The following is a 14,485-nucleotide window of genomic DNA, read 5'->3' as shown; positions in this document are numbered from 1 at the left end:
TGGGAATCCACATTAAGTACAGCAGATAACCCTTTTTGTTTCTGATTTTGTATATCTGCATTTTGTTAAACTTTATTACATTTGATGATTTTATTACACTATATTGCTGCTATCTTTTTCTGTTCTATATAACTGCATCTATTGAGCTGCTTGCTACCTATGAGAAACAGATCCACTGGAAATCTACAGACCACAAGACATTTGAGATAAGCTTACATATGTATTCCATCTGGTGTGCATTTTTTCTTTTGGGCATAGCTGCAATTTATTAATATACTGCACTATAAGGGGGGGGGGCTCTCTGCAAATTATTTATCTACAGACTCTACACTTGTTGACAACCTCTAAAACGATGAGGAAGTAACTGTATTTGTTTTACCATGTGGAAACTTGTGTCTATTTAGTACAGTTTCTATGTTTACTGGCACCTTTTCACTGTATTTTGGAACAGCATCTTATTTTACACTTTTTTTTAGTCTTTTAGCAGACATTTATGAAGAGGTGGGAAGGATTCTCTACTCACATTATTCTACATTAAATTGTTAAATTAAAAAAAAAAAAAAGGGTACACGAACTGCAGTACTCAGGGAAATCCATTTTAAAATGAATATTAACACTTGTAGATCAAAAAAGCGTTTGTAACAATTTAAAAAAAATCTGAAAAATAAACATAGGCAACATAATACACAAGCACCAGACTTTTATCATATATTATATATGCATGTGGCAAACTATAAAATAAAAACAAGTGGCTATAAAGATTAACTAATTTACAAAATATTTAAAAAATAAATGATGTGTTCATACTTACCAGATCTGGACTATACATCTTAAGGATGGTTAAATAATAATATTATACTTCTTGTAAAATAGAATAAAATTTCCCACTTATTCAGTTGAAAAATGTGGTACTATACCAAATGACTCTACAAATGATTGATGATGATTTTGCATTGCAAAGGAATTCCCTTAAGAAAACCCCCCAGAAAGGAATGGAAACTTCTAATTAATATGTTACCTCAATCGCTTCCTAAATTCTGGATTATCCTTTGCTGAGTTGACACAGGGGCTTGTGTCAGTTTAATGTGTGTGAGGCCACAGGGGGCTTGTGTCAATGTAGTGTGTGTGACGGCAGCAGGGGGCTTGTGGCAGTATAATGTGTGTGAGGGCAGCAGGGGGCTTGTGGCAATGTAGTGTGTGTGAGGGCAGAAGGGGCTTGTGGCAATGTAATGTGTGTGAGGGCAGAAGGGGCTTGTGGCAATGTAATGTGTGAGGTAGGTAGTGGCTAATTAATGGGTGTTATTTTGTTTGTGGGGTGATGGTGGGGCAATTTAATTTAATAGTGGGGTGGGTGCAGACTTATCAATGTAGAGTGGGATGATTAATTTAATGTTGGAGTGGTTTGGGCGCTATTAATTAAATGTATGGCAGAGTTTTGGAAAAAGGATTGCTATTTCTTAAAAGTGAATGCAAGTTATTTAATGTATAGTAGGAAATTGGTTTATTTAATAAATGTGATTACTATTAATTTAATGTTGGGGTTGTTTGGCGGCAATTAGTCTTTTTATTAAAGATGAATACAATTATTTTACAGTCGGGCTGGTTACAGGAAAGGGGCACTAATAATAAAACATGAATTGTTTTGATTTAATGTCGGACTGCATAGAGGCAGGGAGGCCTACTGTGTTCACTCATTGCTGGTATTTCTATATGTCATGTACCTATTCTATTTCCAAACAGGGAACCAACATTCAGGATCCAGACAAGCACAACTGAGCTTCAGACCCAAGCAGCAGCAACAAGTATTGAAAGCGGGAAGAACAGGTAGGAGCAAGCAGGACATTCTGCCAACTGTCCTGATTCTGGTGGGGCAGTCCTGGGGACTGACCCACTCAGTCAGGACTTTGTCCCGACTACAGGGATAGTTGGGAGGTATGGCCCACTTCACTCTGCTCTGCTCATGAAGGGGGAGCTGCCTGCACTGCACACAGTATTGTATGTGTATTAGTCTAAAATTATAGCCATAGTACACTTTAGGGGCCCCCCTGTCCAAAGTGCCCCGGGCCCCCCCAGAGCCTTAATCCAGCTCTGATTCCTCCTCAGGTCGTTCACCATTCTATGGCAGACATCCCACTCCTCCTTTCCTATCCGAGGCTCCATCTTCTCTAGTTCCGGCGGCCGACACTCTCATCCATGACTTTTCTCAAATTTGGTCTCAGACTAAAACAGCACTTTCTACTTCAGTACAAAGACAGAAGAGTGCGGCTGATCATCATAGGAGAGATTCTCCAATCCTGAAGGTGGGAGACCGTGTTTGGTTGTCTACTCGCAACCTTCGACAAGTTCCATCCATGAAATTGGCTCCTAAGTTTATTGGTCCCTTTGCCATATCACAAATCATCAACTCCGTTTCTTACAAGCTTTCATTACCCCCGTCCCTCAGAAGCCATAACTCATTTCATATTTCATTGTTGAAACCTCTAATTCTCAACGAATTTTTCAAAGAACCTGTTCCTCCTCCACCTGTCAAGACATCTTTAGGTGATGAATTCGAGATCGAGAGGATTCTGAAGAGACGTTTCTTCCAGTGCAAACCTCAATACCTGGTACACTAGAAGGGCTACGGTCCTGAGGAGAGATCTTGGGTCTCGGAGGCCGATCTCCATGCTCCTCGCCTTCTTGCTAAATTTCTCAAGAAAGTTAATCCTTTTACGAGAGGGAGGAGGGGAGGGGGTACTGTCAGATGCCGTCCCCACTGATTCCCTGTCAGACGGGGAACGGACGTCTGACTTCTCTGTCGGCTGCCGTGGGACTCGCTTCCGGGTACTCGGGCGCATGCACCCTGTCCTCAGTCCCGTTGCTAGGCAACGGGACGCCGATTCTCCCACCTGTCACGCCTCCTCCTCTCCGCCAATCACTGCAGTTAGCCCTCTATTTAAACCTGTCTCTGGCGCCATTAGGATGCCAGAGTAACAGGTTCACCACCAGTGTTCCTGGCTTCCTTATTCTCCATACTCCTGAGTATCCTGCTTCCTGATTACCTGTTGTGACCCCGGCTTGGCGACTATTCTACTCTTCTGTGTGACCCATCCTGTACTGTGACTTCGGCTTGGCGACTATTCCTCTGGATTACCCTCTGTACCTGATATTCATGATTGCTGTGACCTGGAACCGTCTGACCTTTCTACACTACACTGGTGACTGGCTAATAGGACCGCGACCTGCGTGCCCTGTGCAGCAAAGTCCAAACCTCCTTGCGGGGGTCCCTGGTGAACACCAGGAGCACGTTAGACTCCGCACCTGTTAGACCAGTTGCGCTAATACCGGTTAGTGTTTACTCCTCTCCAGTATCCCTAGGCTTGCGGCCTGACAGTTTTGGTATAAAATTTGTTCATCTTAAAAAATTGTATTATACTCGAACCTGAAGCTCCTGGTGGAACAGAAACTGTAAATTCTTGATGTACCTACTATGGAAAATGTTCTATCATTGTATATCATATTAATGTTACACATATTATATAATGACTTTGGTATGCAATTTCTATTGTTTTGGTATAAAACTTGCCTCTTTTAAGAAATTGTGTAATACCTGAACCGGAAGTTCCCATTGAACCATAAACCGGAAGCTCCTAGTGGAACACAACCCGGAAGTTGTCAATGGACCGCAAACCGAAAGTTCCATTGATTATGATCGGCACGGAACGAACACTATGGTATCTTAGATTTATTAGATAAGGTTTTTTTTCTAAAGATGAGAGACAAGTTTACCAAAACATTACAAGTGGCTTGAAAACATTTGTTATGTACATTGAATACTATGAAGTCCGGGATCCCTAGTCTGTCCTGTTCATAAAATCAATTTTGATTGGAGGAGAGAAAGGAGACGATGATTAGATACAGGGACTATAAAATGAAGACACTATTGTTTGGACTCATCCACCTTGATAAAGACATCACTGTCGAAACGCGTTGGGTAATGAGACTACAAAGTTACTGACCGATTCACACTATCATATACCTTGCAGTTTGTTACTATCCCGGGAAGGATATAAGATCTGATTCTGCCTGAATAACCGTAGTTTTCGGTATGAGTATTCTGTACATGTAATTTAGGATATTTTATCATGTTTTTTTATTATGCCTCTTTTGTGTGTTTATATGTATTTTTATTAAAATCTGTTTGCCCTACAATATCACACAAGGCTTTCTCCGCGTTTTTTCATCTTTTCTACTATGATCGATTAATGAGGGGAAGAGAATTATTTATCTTCAAGATCCACATAAGGGAAGAGTTCAATATATACGTTTAAGGTGCATTTCTCTTCTTCTTTTGGTGAGTGTGATACCATTGGGGGCACTGGATCTACTACCCGGAAAAAATTGAAGAGCATCATGATTACATCATATATAGCTGTTAGGAACTTACCTTGTTCCCGTTCCGCTGCGCTGTCAGCGGGAGCTGACAGCGGTGTCCATTTCTTCAGCGCTTCTTCTGTTAGCGCTGTCGCACTTCCGGGTTCTCTCTGCTGCTGATCATGTGACTCCTGGGCGGGGAATTCAAACTCCTATATCTTCCCTGCTCTGACACGCTGCCTGTGTCAGAGCAATGTGTTTCCTGTTCCTGGCTACAGTTCCTGTGTCCTGACTCCTGTGAACCTGCTCCCTGTTAACCCCTCTATTCCTCCTACTCCTGTGTACCTACCTGGCTGTGACCTGACTATTCTTTGGCTTATCCCTGGCACTACGCAACTGGACTATCTTCTGTGTACCGACTCGGCTGTGTTACCAACTATTCTCTGGATCTCCCTCTGGCACCGCATACCTGATACCTTCTGTGTACCGACTCGGCTGTGTTACCAACTATTCTCTGGATCTCCCTCTGGCACGTATACCTGATACCTTCTGTGTACCGACCCGGCTGTGTTACCAACTATTCTCTGGATCTCCCTCTGGCACTGTATACCTGATACCTTCTGTGTACCGACCCGGCTGTGTTACCAACTATTCTCTGGATCCTGCCACGCACCCATTGCCTCCGTGCATCTACCGGTTACTGTTCCAGACCTACTACGCCTGGAATTAACGGTTAGTGCCTGTACTTGCACCGCATTGTCTATTTTCTTGTCTGCCTGCCATCACTTAGAACTTTCTCCCTTACGTCAGTAGGCTAATCTGGGGGCCGCGACCTGCGGTTCTTCGGCAGCTAAGCCCACACTACCTTGCGGTGGTTCTTGGTGAAGACCGGAAGGCCGTTAGACTCCGCGCCCTAGGTAAGCCTGTGCTAATACTGACTAAGGCATCAAAATCGTAACAGTTTGCTCTGACCCTTATCTAACTGATGGAAGCGACAGGGAATCCCACTGCGAGAGTACTACTGGATAACTTAGCGGCTCAGGTTGAGGAACAGGGAAAAAATCAAGAACAGTTATTACAGATTCTGCAGACTCTGTCTAACAGGTTGGATACGCTCCAAGCAGCTCAGGTGGCAGCTCCTAATCCTCCACCTGCTCCGGCCCCACAGCCTGCCCCCGCTCCAAGCGGTTCAGCTGTATCTGCTCCCACCACCTCTCAACTCCGCATACCTAACCCACCCAAGTTCAATGGACATCCTAAGGAATGCCGAGGCTTCTTGAACCAGTGTGCTATTCAATTCGAACTTTTGCCCGGAAACTTTCCCACACAGAAAACTAAAGTCGCTTATATTATTTCCTTATTGTCTGGTCAAGCGCTTGCCTGGGCTTCTCCTCTCTGGGAACATGATGACCCCATTCTCCATAATTGTGCCACTTTCTTGGAAACCTTCAGACGCATCTTTGATGAACCCGGACGAGTCTCCAGTGCAGCTTCTGGACTCCTCCGTCTGCGCCAGGGTACCCTTACTCTGGGCCAGTATGCCCTTCAATTTCGCACTATGGCGGCCGAACTTCGTTGGAACAATGAAGCTTTAGTGGCCACATTTTGGCAAGGCTTGTCCGATCGTATTAAGGACGAGCTAGCAGCCCGAGAGTTACCCACTACCCTGGATGCTTTGATCTCTCTCTGTAACCAGATTGATATACGTTTCCGTAAACGCACTCAGGAGAGAGAGAGTTCCCGTCGATCTACTTTCCGTTTGGCTCCTCGCTTCCAAAGTCCTATTACACCGGAGGAAGAGCCTATGCAGTTGGGAAGAGCACGTTTATCCCAGGAGGAAAGAGAGAGGCGGTTCAAGAATCGTTTATGCCTTTATTGCGGGGAACCCGGTCATGTCCTGAGTCAATGTGGGAAGCGCCCGGGAAACGATCGGACCTAACTGATGACGGAGAGACTAAGTTAGGTATGAACATTCTCTCTCCTATGGATTCTAGTTTTTCTATCCAAGTTATTCTGCAATATACTGATAAACAATTGTCTCTTCCAGCGCTTATTGACTCCGGTGCAGCGGGGAACTTTTTACGAGCTGACATTGTAGAGCGGTTATCATTGCCTAGGCAACCCTTAGATCCACCTATTGCCATTACAGCTATAGATGGCAGTCGTATCATTGGAGGATCCATTAAGAACAGAACTGTCAACATGTCTCTACGCATTGGAGCCTTGCACACTGAGGAAATCTCCTTCTTAGTCATTCCAAAGGCTATCAACCCGTTGATCTTAGGCCTACCTTGGCTCAGACTTCACTCCCCCACTTTAGATTGGCAGAAACCGGAAGTTCTTGCATGGGGTTCAGAGTGTCATTCCCGATGTCTTCCCAGGATTCATAGACCCGCTATGGGCTGTCTTCCAACACCCTCCGGTATTCCTCCTCAATATCATTCGTTTTCTGATGTCTTTTGTGAAAAGAAGGCTTCCAAGTTACCCCCTCATAGACCTTGGGATTGCTCCATTGAATTGTTGCCGGATAAGATACCACCTAGAGGACGGGTATTTCCATTATCTCTACCCGAATCAGAGGCCATGTCCCTATATATTAAGGAGAATTTAAACAGGGGTTTTATCCGGAAATCCTCGTCACCAGCAGGAGCAGGTTTCTTTTTCGTAAAAAAGAAGGACGGCGGATTGCGTCCTTGTATAGACTACCGTGGCCTCAACGCCATAACGAAAAAGAATAGGTACCCCTTACCATTAATCTCTGAACTCTTTGATAGGATCAAGGGAGCTTCAATTTTTTCTAAACTGGATTTGAAAGGGGCCTACAACCTTATCCGTATTAAACAAGGGGATGAATGGAAGACGGCGTTCAATACGCACAATGGGCATTTTGAGTATCTTGTCATGCCATTTGGACTTTGTAACGCTCCTGCGGTTTTTCAAAATTTCATTAACGAAGTTTTTCAGGATTTCCTGTATCAATTTGTTGTCATCTACCTAGACGATATTCTTATTTTTTCACCTGATATTATTACTCATCGCCATCATGTCTCCTTGATTCTTCAACGCCCTCGGTCGCATCATCTGTACTGTAATGTGGACAAGTGTGTCTTTGAAAAAACGCATCTACCTTTTCTTGGTCACGTGGTTTCTGGCTCCGGATTACGTATGGACCCTGAGAAATTAAAGGCGATTTCTGATTGGCCCCAACCGGTTAGACTTAAGGCCATCCAGCGTTTTATTGGGTTCTCTAATTATTACCGCCACTTTATCAAAGGGTTTTCGTCTGTTATTGCACCCATCACTTCCCTGACCAAGAAATCTGCCAACGCTAAGACCTGGCCACCAGAGGCGGTAGAGGCCTTCAAGTATCTTAAAGAAGCCTTCATATCGGCACCTATTCTTCAACAGCCAGTTTCTTCCTTCCCCTTTTTTCTCGAAGTTGACGCATCCTCCACTGGAGTAGGAGCTATTTTGTCTCAGAAGAATTCTACTGGAAAGTTTTCTCCCTGTGGCTTCTTTTCTCGTAAATTCTCATCCACCGAAAAAAACTACGGCATTGGAGACAGAGAACTACTTGCTATCAAATTGGCCTTGGAGGCCTGGAGACATCATTTGGAGGGAGCCAGATTTCCTGTTACTATTTTTACGGATCACAAGAACCTGCTTTATCTACAAACTGCATCCTGCCTCAATCCCCGTCAGGCCAGATGGTCTTTATTTTTTTCACGATTCAATATGATCATTACCTTCAGACCAGGGTCCAAGAACAAGAAGGCTGATGCTCTCTCTCGTTCCTTTGATTCTATGGATACCGAAGAAGAGAGTGTTAGGTCTATTCTAGATCCAGAATGTATTTTGGCTACTACTCCTACTCGGGTGATCATTCCTCACGGGAAGACTTTGGTTCCTCCACATCTCCAAACTAAACTCCTTAAATGGGCTCATGCCTCCCGTTTTTCTGGTCATGCCGGTATAAAGAAGACCTTGGAATTTATCTCCCGTAGTTATTGGTGCCCGGCTATCCGTTCGGACGTTCGACAGTTTGTGACGGCGTGTTCCACTTGCGCTCAGAATAAAGTTCCTCGTCAAGCTCCATACGGTCTGCTGCAGCCTCTGCCAATTCCGGATCGACCTTGGAGTCATCTCTCCATGGATTTTATCACAGATTTACCCTCCTCCAGAGGGTTCTCAGTAGTGTGGGTGGTCACCGATCGCCTTTCCCGAGCCGCTCATTTTGTGGCATTAAAAGGTCTCCCTTCTGCTCCTATTCTGGCTCAACTCTTCATTAAAGAAATTTTCCGCCTACATGGCTGTCCAGATATTATCGTTTCTGATCGAGGAACTCAGTTCGTGGCAAGATTTTGGAGGGCCTTTTCTCGTCTTTGTGGAATTAAGTTAAATTTCTCTTCTGCATATCATCCGCAAAGTAATGGTCTCACGGAAAGGACGAATCAAGAATTGGAGAAATTCCTCAGATGTTTCGTTTCAGCTAAACATGATGATTGGGTTGATTTATTACCTTGGGCAGAATTCGCCCACAATAATAATTCACACGACTCTACCTCCATTTCTCCCTTTTTTGCTCTTCAGGGATTTCATCCTAAAGTTCCACCCTTCAAAGAGTTAACCGCTTCTGGGGTTCCTGCAGTGGATTCCCTTCTATCAGACTTCTCGTCTAGGTGGGATCTTATCAAACACAAATTACTTCACACCTCTGCCATCAGTAAAAAAGCATTTGACAAAAGAAGAAGACCGTCTCCACTACTTACTCCTGGTGACAAAGTGTGGTTGTCTACAAAGAATCTTCGCTTGTTGGTTCCTTCTAGGAAATTCGCTCCCCGATTTATTGGTCCCTTCAAGATCATTGAGGTCATTAATCCGGTGGCCTTTAGATTAAAATTACCCCCTACCTTGAGGATTCCCAATGTCTTCCACATTTCCCTTCTCAAACCACTTGTTGTTAACAAATTCTTCTCTTCAAGAAGACCTCCTGCTGCTATTTCTGCACCAGATCAGGAATTTGAGGTGAAGGAGATTCTAGATTCTCGGATTTCCAGAGGTTCCTTGCAGTTCCTGGTTGACTGGAAAGGTTACGGTCCTGAAGAGCGTTCTTGGATTCCTGCACGAGACCTTCATGCTCCGAGTTTGTTGAAGAAATTCCATACCAAGTTCCCTCTAAAGCCTTATAGGTTGTCCGGAGGCCACCCCTGAAGGGGGGGGTACTGTTAGGAACTTACCTTGTTCCCGTTCCGCTGTGCTGTCAGCGGGAGCTGACAGCGGTGTCCATTTCTTCAGCGCTTCTTCTGTTAGCGCTTCCGCACTTCCGGGTTCTCTCTGCTGCTGATCATGTGACTCCTGGGCGGGGAATTCAAACTCCTATATCTTCCCTGCTCTGACACGCTGCCTGTGTCAGAGCAATGTGTTTCCTGTTCCTGGCTACAGTTCCTGTGTCCTGACTCCTGTGAACCTGCTCCCTGTTACCTGACTATTCTTTGGCTTATCCCTGGCACTACGCAACTGGACTATCTTCTGTGTACCGACTCGGCTGTGTTACCAACTATTCTCTGGATCTCCCTCTGGCACCGCATACCTGATACCTTCTGTGTACCGACTCGGCTGTGTTACCAACTATTCTCTGGATCTCCCTCTGGCACTGTATACCTGATACCTTCTGTGTACCAACCCGGCTGTGTTACCAACTATTCTCTGGATCTCCCTCTGGCACCGTATACCTGATACCTTCTGTGTACCGACCCGGCTGTGTTACCAACTATTCTCTGGATCCTGCCACGCACCCATTGCCTCCGTGCATCTACCGGTTACTGTTCCAGACCTACTACGCCTGGAATTAACGGTTAGTGCCTGTACTTGCCCCGCATTGTCTATTTTCTTGTCTGCCTGCCATCACTTAGAACTTTCTCCCTTACGTCAGTAGGCTAATCTGGGGGCCGCGACCTGCGGTTCTTCGGCAGCTAAGCCCACACTACCTTGCGGTGGTTCTTGGTGAAGACCGGAAGGCCGTTAGACTCCGCGCCCTAGGTAAGCCTGTGCTAATACTGACTAAGGCATCAAAATCGTAACAATAGCTTATCTTTGATACATTGTTATCCTGATGTTGTTACACTATATTGTATTATTTTTTCATTATATATGATCCACATTGGGTGTTCACTATCAATATAAGAAGACAATTGGGAATACACACCAAATATCAATTGAAGTATTTTTTGTTTTCTTTTTTTTTTTTTTTATTACATGTATTTTGTGTATTTTCTTTATGGGGAATATTTGGAGCGCTTGAATCACCTCTATTCTGGTTTTGTTTATCCGTTTTTTCAATTGGTGTATGGTTGTGTGAGGAACATTTTAACTGCACCAGATTGTAGAGTGCCGGTGGGATTACAATTTTCCTTTTTTAATGATTAAATCTTGCTTGTGTTTTTTGTTAAACAGCATAAATGAGTTTTTTGTTGTTTAGTATTTATGTTTGCATTTTTTATTTTTGTTTTTATTCTTATTTTTGTTTTATTTCTGTTTTACATTTTGATTTTATTTATTTTTTTATTTTTATTCTTATTCATGTTAGTGGGGGGATTCGTTAAATTGAATTTCAATTGGAAATAACGGTTTTAATGTGGGGTCACTGTTATAATCAGTTTTAAAGTGTTAGGTCTGTCTGATCACATGACCAGAGAGGCGGGGAATTCAAACTTCCCCACTATTTCTGAGGTCCGTCTGATCCCGTGACCTAAGAGGCGGGGAATTCAAACTTCCCCACTATTTAGTCTTCACTCTGACACTCTGACACTCTCCTGTGTCAGAGCCACAAGTGTACGTAGTGTCTGGATGCTCCTGATTCCTGTGCTTTCCCTGTGCACTTCTCAATGTGAATACTTGCTGACTTTTTGTGTACTGGCCTGGCTTGTCTGATTAACCCTGCATCTGCTGAATCCCTGGCAACACGCACTGGCTGACTTTCTGTGTACCGACCCGGCTTGTCTATTTAACCCTGCATCAGCAGAATCCCTGGCAACCCGCACTGGCAGACCTTCTGTGTACCAAACCGGCTATAGTTCCTGACTCCTCTCGTGTTTGTCTCCTCATGCCTCTCTTCTAGACAGCAAGGTACGTCTGGCTTCCTACTTCTTACAATTAAGCTGTTTAATATCCAGCTAGACAATGCTTTTTGCTGTGTTCCCAGAACCGTTCACCTTACTACTCTCTCGCTACCACACTGGTGGGTTAACCTAGGGGCTGCGACCTGTGGGCCTCCGGCAGCTAAAACCATCCCGCCTTGCGGTGGTTCTCGGAGAAGACCGGGGAGTCCGCGCCAGTGAGACGTAACACAAAGTGATTAGAAAAACAATGGGTTTCCTTGCTTAATATTTCTCATGTGGTCAAAGATACGTGTTATCAGTTTTCTACACATTCTCCCTACATATTGTAGTTTCTTCCTACATATTGTCACTAGGTAATTTGCATTCTTGCTGTCGCAAGTAATCCTGTCTTTTATATTGTACTTTCTACATGTAATATTTGGACTAAATTCTTCTATTGGTTAGTGTTTGTGATGCATCAGGTTCTACACGATATACATTTGGTGCATGGATAAAACCCACTCTTTTTAGCTAGCCAGCTGGTGTTTACCGTGTTTCCTCTATTTCTCCTTTGGTCTCTCCCAGTCTACCTCATTTCCGACCCACTGTGATAGACACTCCCTTGATCTTGCCTTTACCTGCAACTGCTCAACCTCTAGTTTTACCAACATAGCTTTCCCACTTTCCAGCCACAACCTCCATTCCTTTAGCCTCACTATACCTTATGCCCTCCTCCCTGCACCCGAGTCCACATGTACACAACGCCACCTGTTCACATAACACAATCCACTTCTCAATTTCACTAAAAGAACTATTATCTCCTATGTGTTACAAGCCGCGTCGGTCCTCAGCCACCGCGACTTTCCACTCATCTGCATCCTGGTCATCTCCATGATGACCGGGACATCACTTCCGGTTCTCACCCCGTCCTAGGCAATGGTCGGGACGCCATGTAGCTAGCGCGTCCCGGCATTAGGGGCAGCCGGGCACGTGCGCAGATCTGCCTGTCTAAATTATATTATAAGCAGCTCCTGAGGCTGATTACCCCTGCTGGCCTCCTCTGCAGCTATTGGTCAGTCCCTGTATTTAAGACAGTGAGGGCTTAGTCTCCCTGCCGGTTATAGTGCTCAGTTACCTGTCTGCTTGCGTGCTCCAGTGCTGTTGCTGAACTTTGAATTTTCCTCTGTGTTTTGACCCTTTGCTTTGTGACCCAGACCTCCTTCGATCGCTGCCAGCCCTGACACCTTGCCTGTTTCTGACCACATTGCCTGTTTCGGAACTATGACCTTGTCCTGTTTCCTGACTACTCTTTATTCTACACCCCGATACTCTGCGCTACGGTACATTCATAAACCTGTGCTACTTCGAGTATAAGACCTGGGGGCATCCGAGTACCTGTGAGCATAACGAGCTCTATGGGAAAGGCGGCTGCTAAAGGTGAAGGCCTCTCCATCTGGTTCTACGGGTTTATGATAAGACCGTTAGTCATAACACTATGTTTTCACTGTCCTCCCTAATCAGGCCTCCTCTTTCAATAGCAAAACACTCACTTCAGCCCTAGATAATGCAGCTCCAGCTACCACATACAGTCTCTAAAGATCTAAACCCCAACCATGGCACACCAAACAGACTACCTGCAAAAGTGTTCCTGCACTGCAGAGCGCCACTGGCGGAAATCTCATTCCCATCCCAATTTCCTCCACTATAAATTAATCCTTTCATTTTACAGTACTGCCCTTTTTATTGCCAAACAAACATTCTTTAAATCTCTAATATCCAATCAGTCCACTAACCCACATTGCCTCTTTGCCATCTTCAACTCATTTCTTTGCTCACCTGCACCTCTTCCCCCTTCCTCCCTCAGATCCCATGATTTTTCCACCTACTTCTTGCCAAATTACACACACTCTACTCACTCTACCCACTTTCACGTACGCTCCCCAATCCATCTTTAAACTAGTAACTGAAGTTGAAGGGCTTGAGTCATTAAAGAAAGTAAGGCAAAAAAAGGAGTAAATGTTCTCCGGGACAAACCATGTTACAATGCAAGGGGTTCAAATTTTTTGTACATAATTTAAATATTGGCTGTTTTTTCATGTAGTACATAAATACTTGATTGCTTTGTTTTTACACTGAAATTTAAAGTTGATTTAGGACATGCAACTATAAATCTGTCCCCACATTTTAAATTAACCTCCCCCTCCAATGCAACATAGTTTTGCCCAGGTGCAAATTTACTCCTTTTAATCCTTTACTCTCCTTAATGACTCAGGTTCGAAGTGGCTACACTCATTTCATCATCTCACCCTACAACCCTATTCCCTCCCAACTACTCGGCTCCCTCTCCACCACTACATGTTCACCTCTAGCTCACCTCTTCATCTTGTCTGTCTTCACTGGCACCTTTCCATCCTCCTTTCAACATGCACTCATCTCATCAATTCTAAAGAAACCATCTCTCGACCCAGCCTCTCTCTCCAAATACCGCCCTATTTCTCTTTTACTCTTTGCCTCCAAACTACTTGAGCGATTAGTGTACAAATGTCTGTCTCACTTTCTCTCCTCTCATTCCATTCTTGACTCTCTGCAATCAGGCTTCTTTCCCAATATTCCACTGAAACTGCTCTCACAAAAGGGATCGATGAGCTACTTACTGCAATGTCTAAGGGTAATTTCTCCAAATTCATTCTCCAGTATAACTATGCTATTTTTGATAATGTTGATCACCCTCTTCTCCTACACAATCTTCACTCCAGTGGCCTTTGTGACACAGTTCATTCTTGGTTCACTTTCTACCTATCAAACTGCTCCTTTAGTGTTTCTACCTCTGTCACATCCGCCGCTAGACTCCCACTATCTGTTGTGGTCCTGCAAGGCTCAGTTCTAAGTCCTTTACTTTTTCATTGTACACCTCTTCTCTTGCGGCGCTAATTCACTCATTTGGCCTCCAACACCACCTCTACATTGATGACACACAAATCTATATCTTTACCCCTGACCTCTCCCCTTCTGTACTATTTCGTGTAACCAATTGT

The sequence above is a fragment of the Mixophyes fleayi genome, chromosome 3 (assembly GCF_038048845.1).
Source record: "Mixophyes fleayi isolate aMixFle1 chromosome 3, aMixFle1.hap1, whole genome shotgun sequence".
Lineage (NCBI taxonomy): Eukaryota > Metazoa > Chordata > Amphibia > Anura > Limnodynastidae > Mixophyes > Mixophyes fleayi.
The sequence above is the reverse complement of the archived record's forward strand: the minus strand, read 5'-3'. Positions refer to the sequence as shown.